A 14,811-nucleotide genomic window follows, 5' to 3' on the forward strand; every position below is an offset into this window, starting at 1 on the left:
CCGCAATCAAATTTCTTGCACACACATGAATTCGTAATCTCCCTTATAGTCTAATCAGGCACACTAATATCAATAATCAAGAGTACATAAATGCACAGATTTACCTAGTTTTTTATTGGGAAACATTATTTATAGTTTCCTCACAGACCACCATGTATAGTGAATCAACATTTCGGTGAAATTTCAAATCCGATTTCTTACACAAACATCCACTTATAACCACCCTTCTCTAATCAAGTACATTAATATCAATAATCAAGAGCCTATAAATACACATATTTAGCTAGTTTTGTATTTAAAAGGAATTATTCATAGTTTCCTCATAGACTACAATGTATGGTGGATCAAGCAATATTTATGTGAAATTCCAAAGTCATGTTTTTTTCTATAACTCCATACAAACATTCGTAAAATTTGATCCCCCTCCAATCATAAATTGTAAAAATTGACCTCTCCCCTTTAAAACGATTTCGTAAAAGGCAACCCCCCCCCCGAATTCCACCGATGCCCCCTCCCGGTGAAAAACGAATGCTTCCTAAGGCCTGTTGATTCGTCCCCCCTTTTGGCCAATCAGATCACTTGACTTACACATCACATTTACCGTCTGCACAGATAAGATATTCTGCGTTCACGCTCCAACATTTCCCATTTACGCTGCAAGTGTGAAGTTGCCACCATCGACGTACACTGACTCACAAGAAGGTAAGCCGAAAAGAGGCCACTGAGCTTCGAATATAGGAGCAATTCAGCATGTTAGTAACACTTATCTAATAACAGAGTATTCTAGAAAATTTTTTTCCTTGTCACATTTGGAAAAAATATGACTGTCGGATGAATTGCGATGAAGGGACGTTCCTGTGAATTGTAGAAATATTGCTATTCAGTTTCAGGCAGTCTTGAAGATTTTGTACACACAATGTAATGATAAAGAGTGGAGAGGCCCACTTACCGATTATATTGTTTGAGTTATTATCGTCTTCCACAAAAAAAACCTCTGTGATGAGGAAAACCAACACGTAGTATGCATTAGGAAGAATTGTGACAATGTACAGTAAGCTTTTGCATTTCTTGGACACATGAATGCCACTATTAAGTCTTAAATTATGACAAGGAAGTCTATATGCGTGTAAACTATCAACAAATACTTGTATGAGACATGGCTATTTATTGGCCACTTATGGTGTCAAGCAAGACAAGAGGCGACGCCTGTGTTTAATTTCTGCACTTCCTCCAAACTGACTTAACTATGTCAATACATGCGATGGTTTTTATTTACTAAGTGTAGGGAGGGTTTAGTTAATACAGCTTGGGTTGGGCCAGAAATACTCGTCCCGGCCTCTGTCAAAATTATCGAACCCCTGAACCACGTGCAATGAAAATATATAAGTTCGAATCTCACCGCCCCTCCCCTTAGTGAATGAAACATAGATGGTCATTTTAAATCCTCGTGTAATTGATGTTCTGCATGATGTTAGAAAGCGATGAATACGTGTTTTCTTGGCCGTACGGTTCGCCCTATACAGTTACAGTTCTAGCTTTATTAAAAGTTATATGATAGGAAGATAAATAGAGCTTTAACCTTGTATTGAATTGCATAGTATCATTACAGGGGGCGCGGTAAATAATACTGCCTGTATCAGTTATCCAGCAGTTTTGCGATATTAGGCTAAGCAGAGCCACGAAGGTCGAGGGGAAATTATACTTTTGCGTAGTATTATTCTTTACCTGTTAAAAGACTTGGAGGATTAGCTTGCCAAATTCGTTGAATATTTCACAAAAGAATTTCTTGTAATTTTGATGGTATTATCTTAAAATCTGATAATTTTAGTGAAACCTTAAATTGCACCTTGGATTGCCTTATCATACGCTTGATTATGACGATTTAGTATGCACGAACAGGGAAGGCTCCAAGGAATGTAACGTATGCGTACAAAAGATTACATCGTCTATGAGAATCTTCTAGCACAGACAATATACCAGTGACAAGTTGTATGATATGTCGTTTCCAACGAAGGGGAAGTTAAAGAACAAAGATTGTTTTAACAAAAAATGAAGTCTCGACTGTGACTGGCACCAGGTGATAGAGGCTAGGGAAGGGCATTATGCCGCCATATTTGTTAGCACTTGTCGTTTCGATGTGTATTCGTTGCAAAGAAACTGGACACCTACCCGCCAACTGCTATGTCAAGCTGCATTTCCAACAGTCCTGTCTCAGAATCTATGGAATGTGGGTCAGCAAAGCAAATTTAGACATATGAGCTGACAAAGTGTTGTATGAACAAATAGGATTGTAAAACCTTCCTGGATCAAGGAGGGAATGCGAGCAAAGTAGCTTACCAGGCTCATGAAACCTAGAAATGGCATGAGCAATAATGTTCAATTTACTTGGTACATACACAGCTTATTTATACACTTAGAAGTTGAAAATAGCAGAAAGCCAGAATAGTGGACGCATCATAAAATGATTATATGATGTACACATTTCTCTGTCAATCATATGAATAGCTGTCAAATGATGTGTGAAATACAACCTTATGATTGGTCCAGTATGAGGCCCACTTGTGAGCTGTTAAAATTACGACCAATGTCATCTTGTCTTTAACATTTTTTACAAATTTGATTATCCTGGCCACTCTGACAAAGCGAAATAATATTAGTCATTTTACTGAAAAAGGCAACAGCAGCTTTGCTAGATCAATCAATATGGACGCCAGTAATGGGTACTGAATTGTAAAACCTTAACTCTATAATTACAGAGCTGGAAGAATGTAATCCACCAGTGTAACCAGTAAAAAGTCAATCCAGCTTTTATCAGCGCTAAAACAGACCACTGTCCATGATTCTTTCTAAGTGTGTGTGTATTTGTGTTGTTGAGTATATGCCGTGCACATTAGTCATGGGCAATTTATCAAGGTCATATTGGGTTACCGAACCATACTTTATAATGAATAGTGAGGCGGCCTAAAGGTCTTATCTATGTTTACTGTAGCAAGTGCTGACGCTGTAAACACGAATTCAACTTCTAGTGAACACGACTAATTCTTAACTGGCACAGAAGTTTTTTACGGAGACAGATAGCATTTACATAGCAGGAAAAATCGGCATTACAACTTGTTAAATGGTTAAATATGTTCAGACAATTGCAAGAGTAGTATTGAGGTTTAAGATGTTACTTTTAGAATTGCAGTATTAGTGGATTTTGCTCGCATTTTGCCAAATCAGCCTGCTCATTTTTGTTGTCTGCTTGCTTCAACTGCCATCTCCGAGAAGGCGTTCCATAAAGCACTAACATATCGGTTCCTGCTATATGTCGTGCATTGTACCCAAATCTAGTGTATATCTTCCCGCGGCTGGGGTATTGCGGTATCAAATAATCTCATTATGTACGATTTTAAAATAGATGTAGCGTTCGACATGTATGAACGGGTTTAGTTATGCTTATGAAGTGTGCATCTCGGAGTTGACAAGCTAGGTATTTTAAAATTTTATACCCAGTAGAGCTGTACAGATAACTTATCTGATATTATATGATATGGATTGGTGACCTTCTGGCCCTACACTGTAACCATGCCGCTAAATGACTTTATGACAAACTAAATATGTACTCGTCAAGGGCGATATGAATCCAGTTTTGGTATCCAGGGACGTCATTTTGAAAAACGATATAGCCTAGGACAACAACTCGACGACAAGTAAAGTTGCCCGCTGTGTCACCACATCAGGCCTAATACGAAATTTTAACAATGATCTCAGCTTTCGTTATTGAACTCCAATTTCGAAACGTGATAGTTATTTCACTGTATAAACTTTGCATGAAAAATGGTTTAAATTTGTGAATGTTTTGTTGTTTTGTTGTTTTGCTTGTACTTTTCTGACAGAGGCGAAACTTTCCACTTTCAAATGGAAACTTGCACATTCGTGACAATGTGTCTCTTTGTCGAGGTGTATGGTTTCTCAAAGTGTCATTTGAGTTTGGAGTTTCCGTGTTTGGCACACACACTTTTTTCACACGGATTTCTCGACTGTAACGTACAAGCTTTTTACATAACATCAAAGGACGTGTCAATTGCCGCACGTTCTCTTATCATACAAAATAAATACACTATAGCAGAATTTTTAACTATCGAAAAAGTAATTTTTCTCGATTCATGCGTGGGATTGTCTCAAAACTTCGCAGTCTCGGTCAGCCATGGCATTTTGTCTCTGCTTGTCATTGAGCAAGTCTTAGAGAAAATGAAAACACGTCCGCTTGACTTTTTGACCAACGGTTCATCATCATACCTTCTCATATTTATTGCCTTGGAGTAATGCATCGAAATAATGAACAATACACAGGGAAGAGCGTACGTCCTTGGAAAGGCAACCGGTAGTTATCTCCGGCAATTGATAGTTCGCGAAATACAAGACTGCCGTTATGTCGAAAAAAACGTTGAAAATCACTGGTATTTAATTCAGAGAATGCATATTTTCACGGAGCGTGGTCCCAGCATGTCCATTTGACCTCGGTTCTTAAATGTCAATGCATGCTGTCAATCATGCACAGCTAATAAAGCTGACTGTCTTATTACTAAAATCAACGTTACGTACCTAAAACCATGGTTGAACTGAATGGACTTGAAATTCCAGTGTAGATTTCATCGTTACCACTCAACATTGCGTTGTTTATCATCAACACTTATCGACGAAGGCCGCGGCCCTGCACAGCTGTCCCCGGGGGACTCATCAACCTCATTAACTTTTTTACCGTGTATCTTTTGCTGGTCATTTAGTTTCCTTTTTCGAAGTTTTCCGGCTAAAGGCATTATGAAAAGCAGCGTATATGTTATTCAAATATGCATGCTCATCAATGAAACTGCGAAATTTTTTTCCAAAGGTCACAGTCACAACTCATTTGCATATTACGAACGGCTGTTGATGGTTTCCGAGGTAATCTATCCGACGTAACCGGATATGTAACCTGCACTTACTTCGGGTCATACCGTTGCATGCCAAGCTCTCAATCGGGAAGGTAACGTTGCAGATCATTTACCCGAAATTTGTTCACTCTTTTCTGTAATTTGTTTCAAAATACCTAAACTTATACTGGAAATATGAATGGGTGAAGATTTTTCAAATTGACTACTTGTTTTTATGCATATCTTTTTGTTACTTTTTCCATGTGTTTTATAGCCGGTCGCAAGCTGAGCTCATCCCGGCGATTTTACCGATAACAGGCTATTATGTACATTACTGCCAACAAACTATATACAGTAACAGGCTCTAAGCATGGGCCTCTAAGGGGACCAGCTCAATGTTCTAAGTTGCGATTGCTTTAATACACCACAATCTGCTGCCGTACTTGGAGACTGTAATTTATTTGCTAGACTTTCCGCTTATATGTCTCTGTACCGAACACGCGGAGAATTTTGATGACATATTTTGGGCCAAAATATTAACATCGACCAGACTCACGGAAATCTTATAGTTTGTGTTTTGTAGTTCGAACTGTCCAGGGTACACATTGCAATATCGGGGTCTGAGACCCCAACCCCACCTTGAATATAGCATATTCACATGGGTGTTTTTGTGTTCAGAAGATATTTTATTCTTAGCTTTGTTACCAACAAGAGGAGATTTGAAATTAGCAACCGTCGTCGAACTGAAAATCAGTACTATTCACAAAACCTAACAAAAGAGCTGCGTGGCACTCGTACTCGGATGTGGCAAATGAAGTGATGCAGACGACAAAAATGACAACGTCGATGACGAATTGTTAGTTCAACACCGCTTTCCCCGTTTAGCTCGCTTTTACTACAGGCAAAAAAAAAATTTGAACGCCTGAAAGACAATATTTATATAATATTACAACGGATGCACACTCAATCTCTTTACAAATATCTCCCTATAGCTGCCAGTCTTGTGGTTAGTCGTGTAAGTCACGTGTTGTACCAATATCTCTTTGATTTCCTCATGTATGGCGGTTGTGGAAAAAATGAATACTTCAATCAATTGATGATTAAGTCAATCTCAAATCAATTTATAAATCAGAGCCAAGGAATACTATCACACACCCCACTCTGAGTTGATTTCATAAATTTATTATATATTAACACTTTGCTATTCCTCAAGTATTGATTATTTTTCTTTCAAACCTTACAATGGCAACTGCTACTGGCTGGCCTGTACACCATCGCATTCACTCCACAAGCTATGCAACAGCCCACCACTAACGCGATAGTATGCTGAAGTTTACTCTTCCAATTTACTATGTTTTGGTTTTTATATGCCCACAGACTTGGAGCAAGTCTTGTGAGCGCGTTTTATGAGCTAATATGAAGATATTATTGGCAATTTATAAACTGCAACGGTCGTAAAGACGGTGGACTTAATTCGTCCCAGTCAAATAAAATAGTAATGTTTTTACTTGTAAGCAGCCAGACAGTTTAAAAAAAGAGATAGAGTTACATGGTATTCATAAACCATCTTTTTAAAAACATTGATATTTGCTGTCCTGATTTTATTTATGTGCACAAATTACCAACAATGTCCTATGAGCATATTTGCCAGCATAAACACTTCCAGAGGAAAAGTACATAATTCGTAAATGGACAGAAAACCCATCAAAACAGGAGAAAATAAATAGCTCGGATTCAACCTTGTAAATTGCCTTGTCTACGAAAAGTCATCTAATGCTAAATAAACACTAATTTCTAAAGCGCCTAGGAAAGGCCCTCAGACTGAAGGCTTACTGGCCAAGGATAAACCCTTCAAAGTTTACTCCGCTCAATAGGGCACACACCATGGAAATACAATTCCGCTTAATAATCAGCACATAACACGCTCAATAAAAGGATTTTTTTATTAAAGTTCCTCTTCGTGCGATTTGTTTACTTAGATTCATGGTGCTATGTATAAAAATGTGAAAGATGTGAAAGAGGGTCCCCACCTTAATATCAAAAAGTTTGAGTTTCTTTGGTGTGTGTTTCGTTTCGGATATGTGTTGCATAGAATCCCAACGTTACTCTCCAACTGTTTGTCTTACAATAGTGTTCTTTTCCTTTGGGATTCATACTACAAAGTTTATCTTAATGTGTGAAATGGTGTTTTGTTTGTGTGGAATAAGCTTACAGCCATACGCATACCGGACCTGTTGTGTTGTGTTACAACAGTTGATAGAGTAGCCTTTGTCGCTTGCGTTTCGAAACTCGAGAGCGGTCTTTCTCATCAGTTGCAGAGTAAATTCTTTCCTCAGTTTGTATTTGTGAATTTTTAAGGGGTCAAAACCGAGATTCATTTGTGCATACTCTCACTGTGGCACTGCCACCCGCGGTAATATATAATGGCTAACGCCCGAAAAAGACTGGTATACGCTCGATTTGGGTTATGTGGGTACAATTTACTCCACTTGGCATGATCCGGCTATGAGGAAACAATATGACCTAAAACAGAAATGGACGTTTGGCAGTACTGTACCAGTTGAATAGCAAAGATACTGACGGCAAAATACGTCCCTTGTTGAACACAGTGGATTGTTATCATGATAAATGCATAATTTTATGTACAAACATTGCCATTTATGTCTAACTTTTTGGACGAATCAAACAACAAATCCATATCTGCCCTGGTCTGACGATGCGAACTTTGCACTATATATCAGCCGTCCCACATCAGAGAGTGACCAAGTAAATTTGCTGCTTGACTTTATTCTTTACGCTATGTATGGTGGTCCTACTAATGTATAAAGCAAGTAATAATTAATTATGTTTTGATCATGAATGAATAGTTTTATTCACCATGAAAGCGTCAACTGTGCATCTTCAGACGGAAATAAACTTTCTAATCTTAAAACCTCTGGCGTGACACCAAAGGCTGAGCCCTATATTATATTATAGTTGCAAAGAAGGTACGGAATATTTGGTCACAAAATGATTGACACACACACACAGGTAGATGCTCCGCATTTAGACACATACATTAATTACTACTGTAGCAGTTCATACAAAGAGAAAAGTTGCCTTGAAACTAATGAAGATTTTACACTCCTGTTACAGGTTTAATTTTTTTGATAAACGATCTCCTCGATAATGGCTACTCGATCTGTCTTGGTAATATTACTGACAGGTAGGTTTTCACATCGTACACCTTGATAATTGATGTAACGATGTCGTTCTATGTCAAGAATAAAGATTATGGTAATAACTATCTATGTCTGATCAAAAAACGCTAAATTTCCTCGAATCTGAAAAGGAAAACTGGTCAAGAAAACATTACACATTGAAGTCAGCAGTTCAAATTCAAGAATCCAAGTAACTATTGGGATATTGCCAGAATAGAGAGAAATCAATTGCCATTGTTTTATTAACAGAAACTTAAGTACTTGCAATCAAATTCCAAAATCATCAAGAAAATCTTGAAGGAATGAAGACGCTCATATTGACACTCTTGGAGTTTAAATACACCTATAGTTGTTACCACACACCTGATTTGGGATCTTACTTTTGTTTGTTTCTATCTAAATGGTAGTTGGGATCAGCAGCTGCGCTACGGCGCTTCAGTGCTACCAGTGTATGGATCTACTACCGTCGTCTTCCGCTTGTCGACTCAACTTTACAGACAGCGATGCAAAAGATTGTCCACCGATGTACATAGATCCCGCGTGCTATGTGAGTCGTTACTACGGTTTTCAGTGATACACAGCTCAAAAATTAAACTTACTTTTTGGAGCACAACTGTATCACTTACACAATAACTAAACATTCTCTTTCATGATCTAGAATAACAATTATGAGATCAAACTCCAATTTTTGATTTGATAGGAAAATTGCTTTGATTTTACTGATTATGAAAAGCAATATAGAGCTTTTGTAATTGTAGGCAAAGAATGTATCGTGTTCTGAAACTCAGTCCATCCCTGAGATAATTACTTCTCTAAACATTTTATCTCGGTAGATTGTACAATCGTGCTTACATGGACTAGTTTAGCTAAGCGGGTATGGTCACATCAGATTTAATATGTTCATCTTAATTTATTGAATTTTATTGTATTGTATTGTATTGTTTTGCATTATATTGTATTTTCTGAATTTGTGTCAAGTTTTTTTTTCATTGTCTCCATTGTTGCAATCATTGAGCTATGGTTCAACCCAACCGAAAAAGTTTAAGACGAATCGTAACGGAACTTGTTGGTAATGAATTGCAGGATTGGATATAAATGTATCTCAATCATCAAAACTACCCATTCTTTCGGAATCAGGTACTGAGCCTTACTGCGGAAGACGGAACTGTGCTTAGTTTCAGCAGAGGATGCCATATTGCCTCTGACTGTAAATCTGACTGCATAGAAAATGAAAACGAAGGTAGGCCATCTAGAATCTTATTGTTACTCCAAACAATTTAGTGATACGTAAACTAGTAGTATATACACCGCCAATTCTTGACCACTTTACCCGATGTAGATCTTAAGGGAACATTCGTTTTCTTTTTTCCTGGGAGTGGGTTGCGTTGGTGGCATTTAAGCTACAAATGAAATGTCAAAAAGCAACCACCTTCAAATTATTTTTCTACAATATGACACCCTCAAATCATCAATTGTTAAATGTGACCAATTAATTATTAATCTGATTAGAATGATTAACTCTTTCTTGATCATAAATCACATACAATGAAGCTCATTCTGTCGTCACTTGCATTTTTACTATCAAAAAAGTTACAATGAAGAAAATAAAATGAAAAATGTCTGCAGTATATTGTTTCAAAGTATTTTGTGTGAAGCCTTTTTGTAACTTTTTGTAATACATCCCCGAATGTGTACATGGAGACAAAGTATAAAAGCATCTACATGGTCAGAATGATCTGATGATCTGATACTGATATACATTCACTTGCATACCATTGTTCTCCGACTAGTGAATGAATAGTAAAGAAAAAATAGACTGGTTTTTTATCCATCAGTCAGAGTGACTCATCAGAACTGAGTAGTACAAAAGATGCAGTTTACCTTAGTGAACTTGACAGTCAAAGTTACTCGTCAGAATTACTTTTTTTTAATAAAAAACTGTCCTATTGGTTTCTTATTTGTATTTGTTTATCCCGTTTGTCCACATGTATGTTTTTATACAGTCCAAAAATCTTTGAACATGCACATTCAATATAACACCATATTTTTCAAAAATTATGTATGTATGTATGTATGTATGTATGTATGTATGTATGTATTTATGTATGTATGTATGTATGTATGTATGTATGTATGTATGTATGTATGTATGTATGTATGTATGTATGTATGTATGTATGTATCTATGTATCTATGTATCTATGTATGTATGTATGTATGTATGTATGTATGTATGTATGTATGTATGTATGTATGTATGTATGTATGTATGTATGTATGTATTTATGTATGTATGTATGTATGTATGCATGGATGGATGGATGGATGGGTGGATGGATGGATGGATGTATGGATGTATGTATGTATGTATGTATGTATGAATACATGCATGCATGCATGAATACATGCATACATACATACATACATACATACATACATACATACATACATACATACATACATACATACATACATACATACATACATACATGCACACATGCACACATACACACATACACACATACACACATACACACATACATACATACATACATACATACATACATACATACATACATACATACATAATGAATTTTTACTTTTTTACAGGAGTCAAAGTGACAGAATGTGCGGAGTGCTGTAACACAGACCGCTGCAATACTGGTAGTACCGGGGTGTATGTATTCCCCCAAATGTCTGCGTTGTTATGTCTTACAATATTTTCTTTCTTGTTTAACCTCTAAAATGCTCATGGTGCCAGCTTCCGTATTGAACCATCTTGCAAATTTAAAATATAGACTGGTTTTAGTTTTAATTTTATTCCTTAACTTTGAGGTACCTGTCCGATAGAATAAAGCTGAAAGTAATTTTATGTTAAAACATCGAAGACTACTGTTTAAAATGATAGAAAAATTTTACCCACAAATCGTTTTATTTCTTTAATTATGCATGCTCATTACTTTGTAAACACCACATTAACTCATTGTAAACTGTGAATTATTCATGGAGATCAAAATGGCCAGTAAAGCAATCTATTTAAATCCTCCAAAAACTAGAAACCAGTGGCTTTTATTAACGTTAGATCTAAATTTTACCACGTTCTGACATAGATCTAAATTTTACCACGTTCTGACATAGCTGACAATTTACTTGACAACAACTATCAGTGACCGTCAGGGAGACCAAGACTTGCAGTCGCCTTAAAAAGCCTTCTCGGCAAGGTTCACATAAAACTGTCACGATTTATGCAGTAGTTTATATGCTTTGCTTCTTTCCAAATGTGAGTTCGATCTGTTAACTGTGTCTCCCACTGTTGAGTATGAAAGACTGTAATACAATTGATATAAAATGAAAATAAGGTCCGCTTCGATACTTCAAGTATCTTTCACGTTTCGTAGAATCCGAACGTCAATTATATGATAATTCTCGCCATTTCAAGTAGACTTTACGGTGCCCAGCAATTCGAATGGCAAATCTTGATATGTCTGTATAAAGATGCGTTTATTTCTGATAATCGGTCACTGTAGAATGAACGTGTGATTTTAACTGATAAGTTTCCTTACAAATATAACTTCAGCTATTGTATTAATGTTTCTCATGCAGGTTGCTGTTGCAATATTCCTGATCTTCATTTTTGATATAATACAGTTCTATAAAATCGACAAAATTTATTGCTACATTTTGATTTATGATGCTGAAAACAAGCCGGATTGTTTATAACCTGTGCAGACCAATATTGACCTTGCCCTTCTCTACCAATATCAAAAATCGATCATATCAGCACTTGGTAAGAGTTACTGTTTTGGCAATACTAGTACTCAATTAAGGAAGAACTTTAATCTACAATCAAAATATTCTAGTTTCTACAAACCGTCAGGCCGACGATCAAACAGAACAGGATTTGCGCATGCCCGAGAAAACTATAGATGCTTATGATTGATGGATCGAAATTAAAATGTATTTGAGGATTGTACAAAAAGAGTCAAACTTGTTTTTTTTTAATCTTTCTTTTACCAGACAAGTAATGGTTTTAGTTTTACTTTTTTTAATATTTGCAAGTTTTTTATACCGCTGTGCCGATGCCAAGCTTGGATGTCGAAATATGAAGCCTTTCTCGAAAGCGAATAATCAGGTGGATTACTCCAGTTTACAATTGCGGTGTTTGTTTGAACATATTTCACTTCTGCCTATCTTTCATTTCCTGTAGATTTTCTTTTGCTCGTATTATGAATTGTCCGTGACAACATGTTAAGTAGCAACATCTTACAGGTAGCAAAGTGATAACCCCTCACCGTGTATCTGTCGCTGCAGCAATTGGAACGAGCAACCAGTGAGGGTATCCTACAATCTATTGATCCGGCATTCGATCGAGAGCTTGATTTGGATCAACAATAGTGGAGAAGTAGGATTGTTGGCTTTGGCGCCGATGGAGCTGCCGTTAATTTTGGCGAGAATCGCGGAGTTGCAACTCGCATACGTAATGATGTTCCCTACCTTGTGTCTATACACTGTGTAGCCCTACGGCGCGCCAAATGTTTCAAAAATATTTATCGTCATAGAGTAAAAATAAACTGTCAAATTTTCTTTCTAAATAAAGTATTAAACGTGTATGAATAATAAAGAAAAAATTTCTTTCGTCCATATCATTGTATTTTAATAATGTACTTTTTCGCAAAAATAACATTCATTTGAAAATATGTGTCATTAAATATTTGAATGTGTCTGTACAGATAAAGATGACGTGCAACCGTCGTTCTCGATTGAAATAAAAATTCGATGGAATTGCGGAAGAAAATAAACGAGACAAGTATTATTGCAAAAAAGGGGAGAATGTTATGCAATACTTAATCGTAAAATACCCGTTAAACCGTAATGAGAAGATAAACTGTTTGCAAAAATTTTAAAATACCACAATCCCATACTTATTGACGCACATACACGTGTATTTGATATAAAGGTGCAATGAATGCTGATTATAAGGGAAAAAAGCAAAAAAAAAATCAAGCACACACAAAAAAATATTGAAATGCTTAAAAACAAAGCCAAAAATAGTACTTTCACTACTACAAAAAAAAACAAAGCGAACCACCATCAGGTCTGACTAAAAAAAGAAAGGAAATCACAACTGAAAAGTCGACCGAGATCGCGCTGGCGTTGAGGCTGAAAAGAAACCAAAACGAGGTCAGCCTGAAAAAAAAACCAAAACGAGGTTACAAAAAAAAAAAAAAAAAAAACGAAAACGAGGTTACCAAAAAAAAAAAAAAAAAAAAAAAAACCAGTAGAAAAAAAGAGGCCCGTTCGAGAAAAGAAAACAGAGTGGGACACCCCGCAGAAAAAGCCCAACATGTAAATTGAATAATTCTCAATCTGATTGTTAGAGTTTAGTGCCAGAGGGTTTTGGATCATCACACTCGAATGTTGGACAAGATATTTTGGGTATTTCAGCGAGAACTCTCAGCTTCTAGTCTTCAATATCATCTCATGGACGTCCAAGTTACCGATACGTCCCACTCTATATTAAACAGTTACAAGTGGACAAAACATTTGTGGTGGTTCGTCGGCTGCCAGCGGTCCCTTCGCTCATTGCGTGCCTCAATGTACCCCCTGGAGGTGGTAAGCCAGCGGTCGGCGGTTCCGTCGCTAGTACAGTACACGCCGCACCGGCGACCAGCGATCACACCGCTGTACAGTGTAGGGCCGCCTCTCCCAAACGATAGACAGTCTGTGCCAAAACCATGGAGTCCTACCCCAACAAAACGATGGCTAGCCGCTAGCCCACGGTTACGTGTGTGATTCGACACATAGCGGCCACCGTGTGGGTATGCATAGTAAAATTGCATACCACGCGGCGGCCGCTATGTATCGAACCACACGTAACCGTGGGTTTAGCCTCTAAACGGAGTGTGGCAAAGGAAAAAATTCTCCGGCTAAAACACTCCGTTTAGATTCGAGGCAACGTTTTCAGTAGTACATGTAGAACGCGAACGCGCCCGACTTGACAGACACTGATCAAGCAGTAGCCCTGCGTACGATGCTGTGTGTTCCGCAGCGGGGCGATTAGCTGTAGCGGAACACACAGCATCGTACGCAGGGCTAATCAAGCAGCCGCTATTTCTCTGTATACTGATTAATGTAGCTTTGGGTGGCAGGGCTGTGAGTTACCGGCGTTACACGGCCAGACCGTATAACGCCGGTAACTCACCGCCCTGGCACCCAGAGCTACAGCATAGGCTACTGCTCAAATATCGTAGCTCCATATATTGGACTGTGTGGAAATAAAGCTTTCTGCAATGGGGATCTACATGTCGTGTAACGGTGTATGTGCCGGTCTAGCCCTGCGAGTATAATGAGAGTGTCTGGCGTTGCGAAGGCCGGACACTCTCGCCATACTCGTTAGGCTTGTGCCGGTCCTGAGGGATCGCCGTTGCATCATAGGGCGTGTTTATAGTCAGAAAACCCGGACCGAGACGAGTCGAGACGAGACCAAAAGACCTCCTATCTTACTGATAGAAAAGTTACGGGTTTTTTTGCACAAAGGCAGCATCATCTGTACCAATGCCAGGGAAAAAAAGGACGTTGATCCACTTCTGTCTTAGTCAAAGAAGTGATATCCCACCTCAACCATCGACTAATGCTTGTTCATTTTCGTACATTCTAGTCAGTGGTTACATAGTTCTCCGAATTTGAATCTTAATCTGAGGCTGCCTCAGATTCCA

At 37.7% G+C, this 14,811-nt stretch overlaps 1 long non-coding RNA gene across 1 annotated transcript; it reads left to right on the plus strand.

Moving 5' to 3' along the window:
- The first annotated feature begins 578 nt into the window (after positions 1–578).
- Positions 579–11,882, plus strand: LOC139119725 (uncharacterized). The gene is made up of 5 exons (XR_011548980.1): positions 579–702; positions 8,031–8,100; positions 8,503–8,642; positions 9,233–9,335; positions 10,706–11,882. It is a non-coding gene; the product is annotated as an uncharacterized lncRNA (long non-coding RNA).
- The last annotated feature ends 2,929 nt before the right edge of the window (positions 11,883–14,811 follow it).

Source organism: Ptychodera flava, chromosome 2 (assembly GCF_041260155.1).
Source record: "Ptychodera flava strain L36383 chromosome 2, AS_Pfla_20210202, whole genome shotgun sequence".
Classification (NCBI taxonomy): domain Eukaryota; kingdom Metazoa; phylum Hemichordata; class Enteropneusta; family Ptychoderidae; genus Ptychodera; species Ptychodera flava.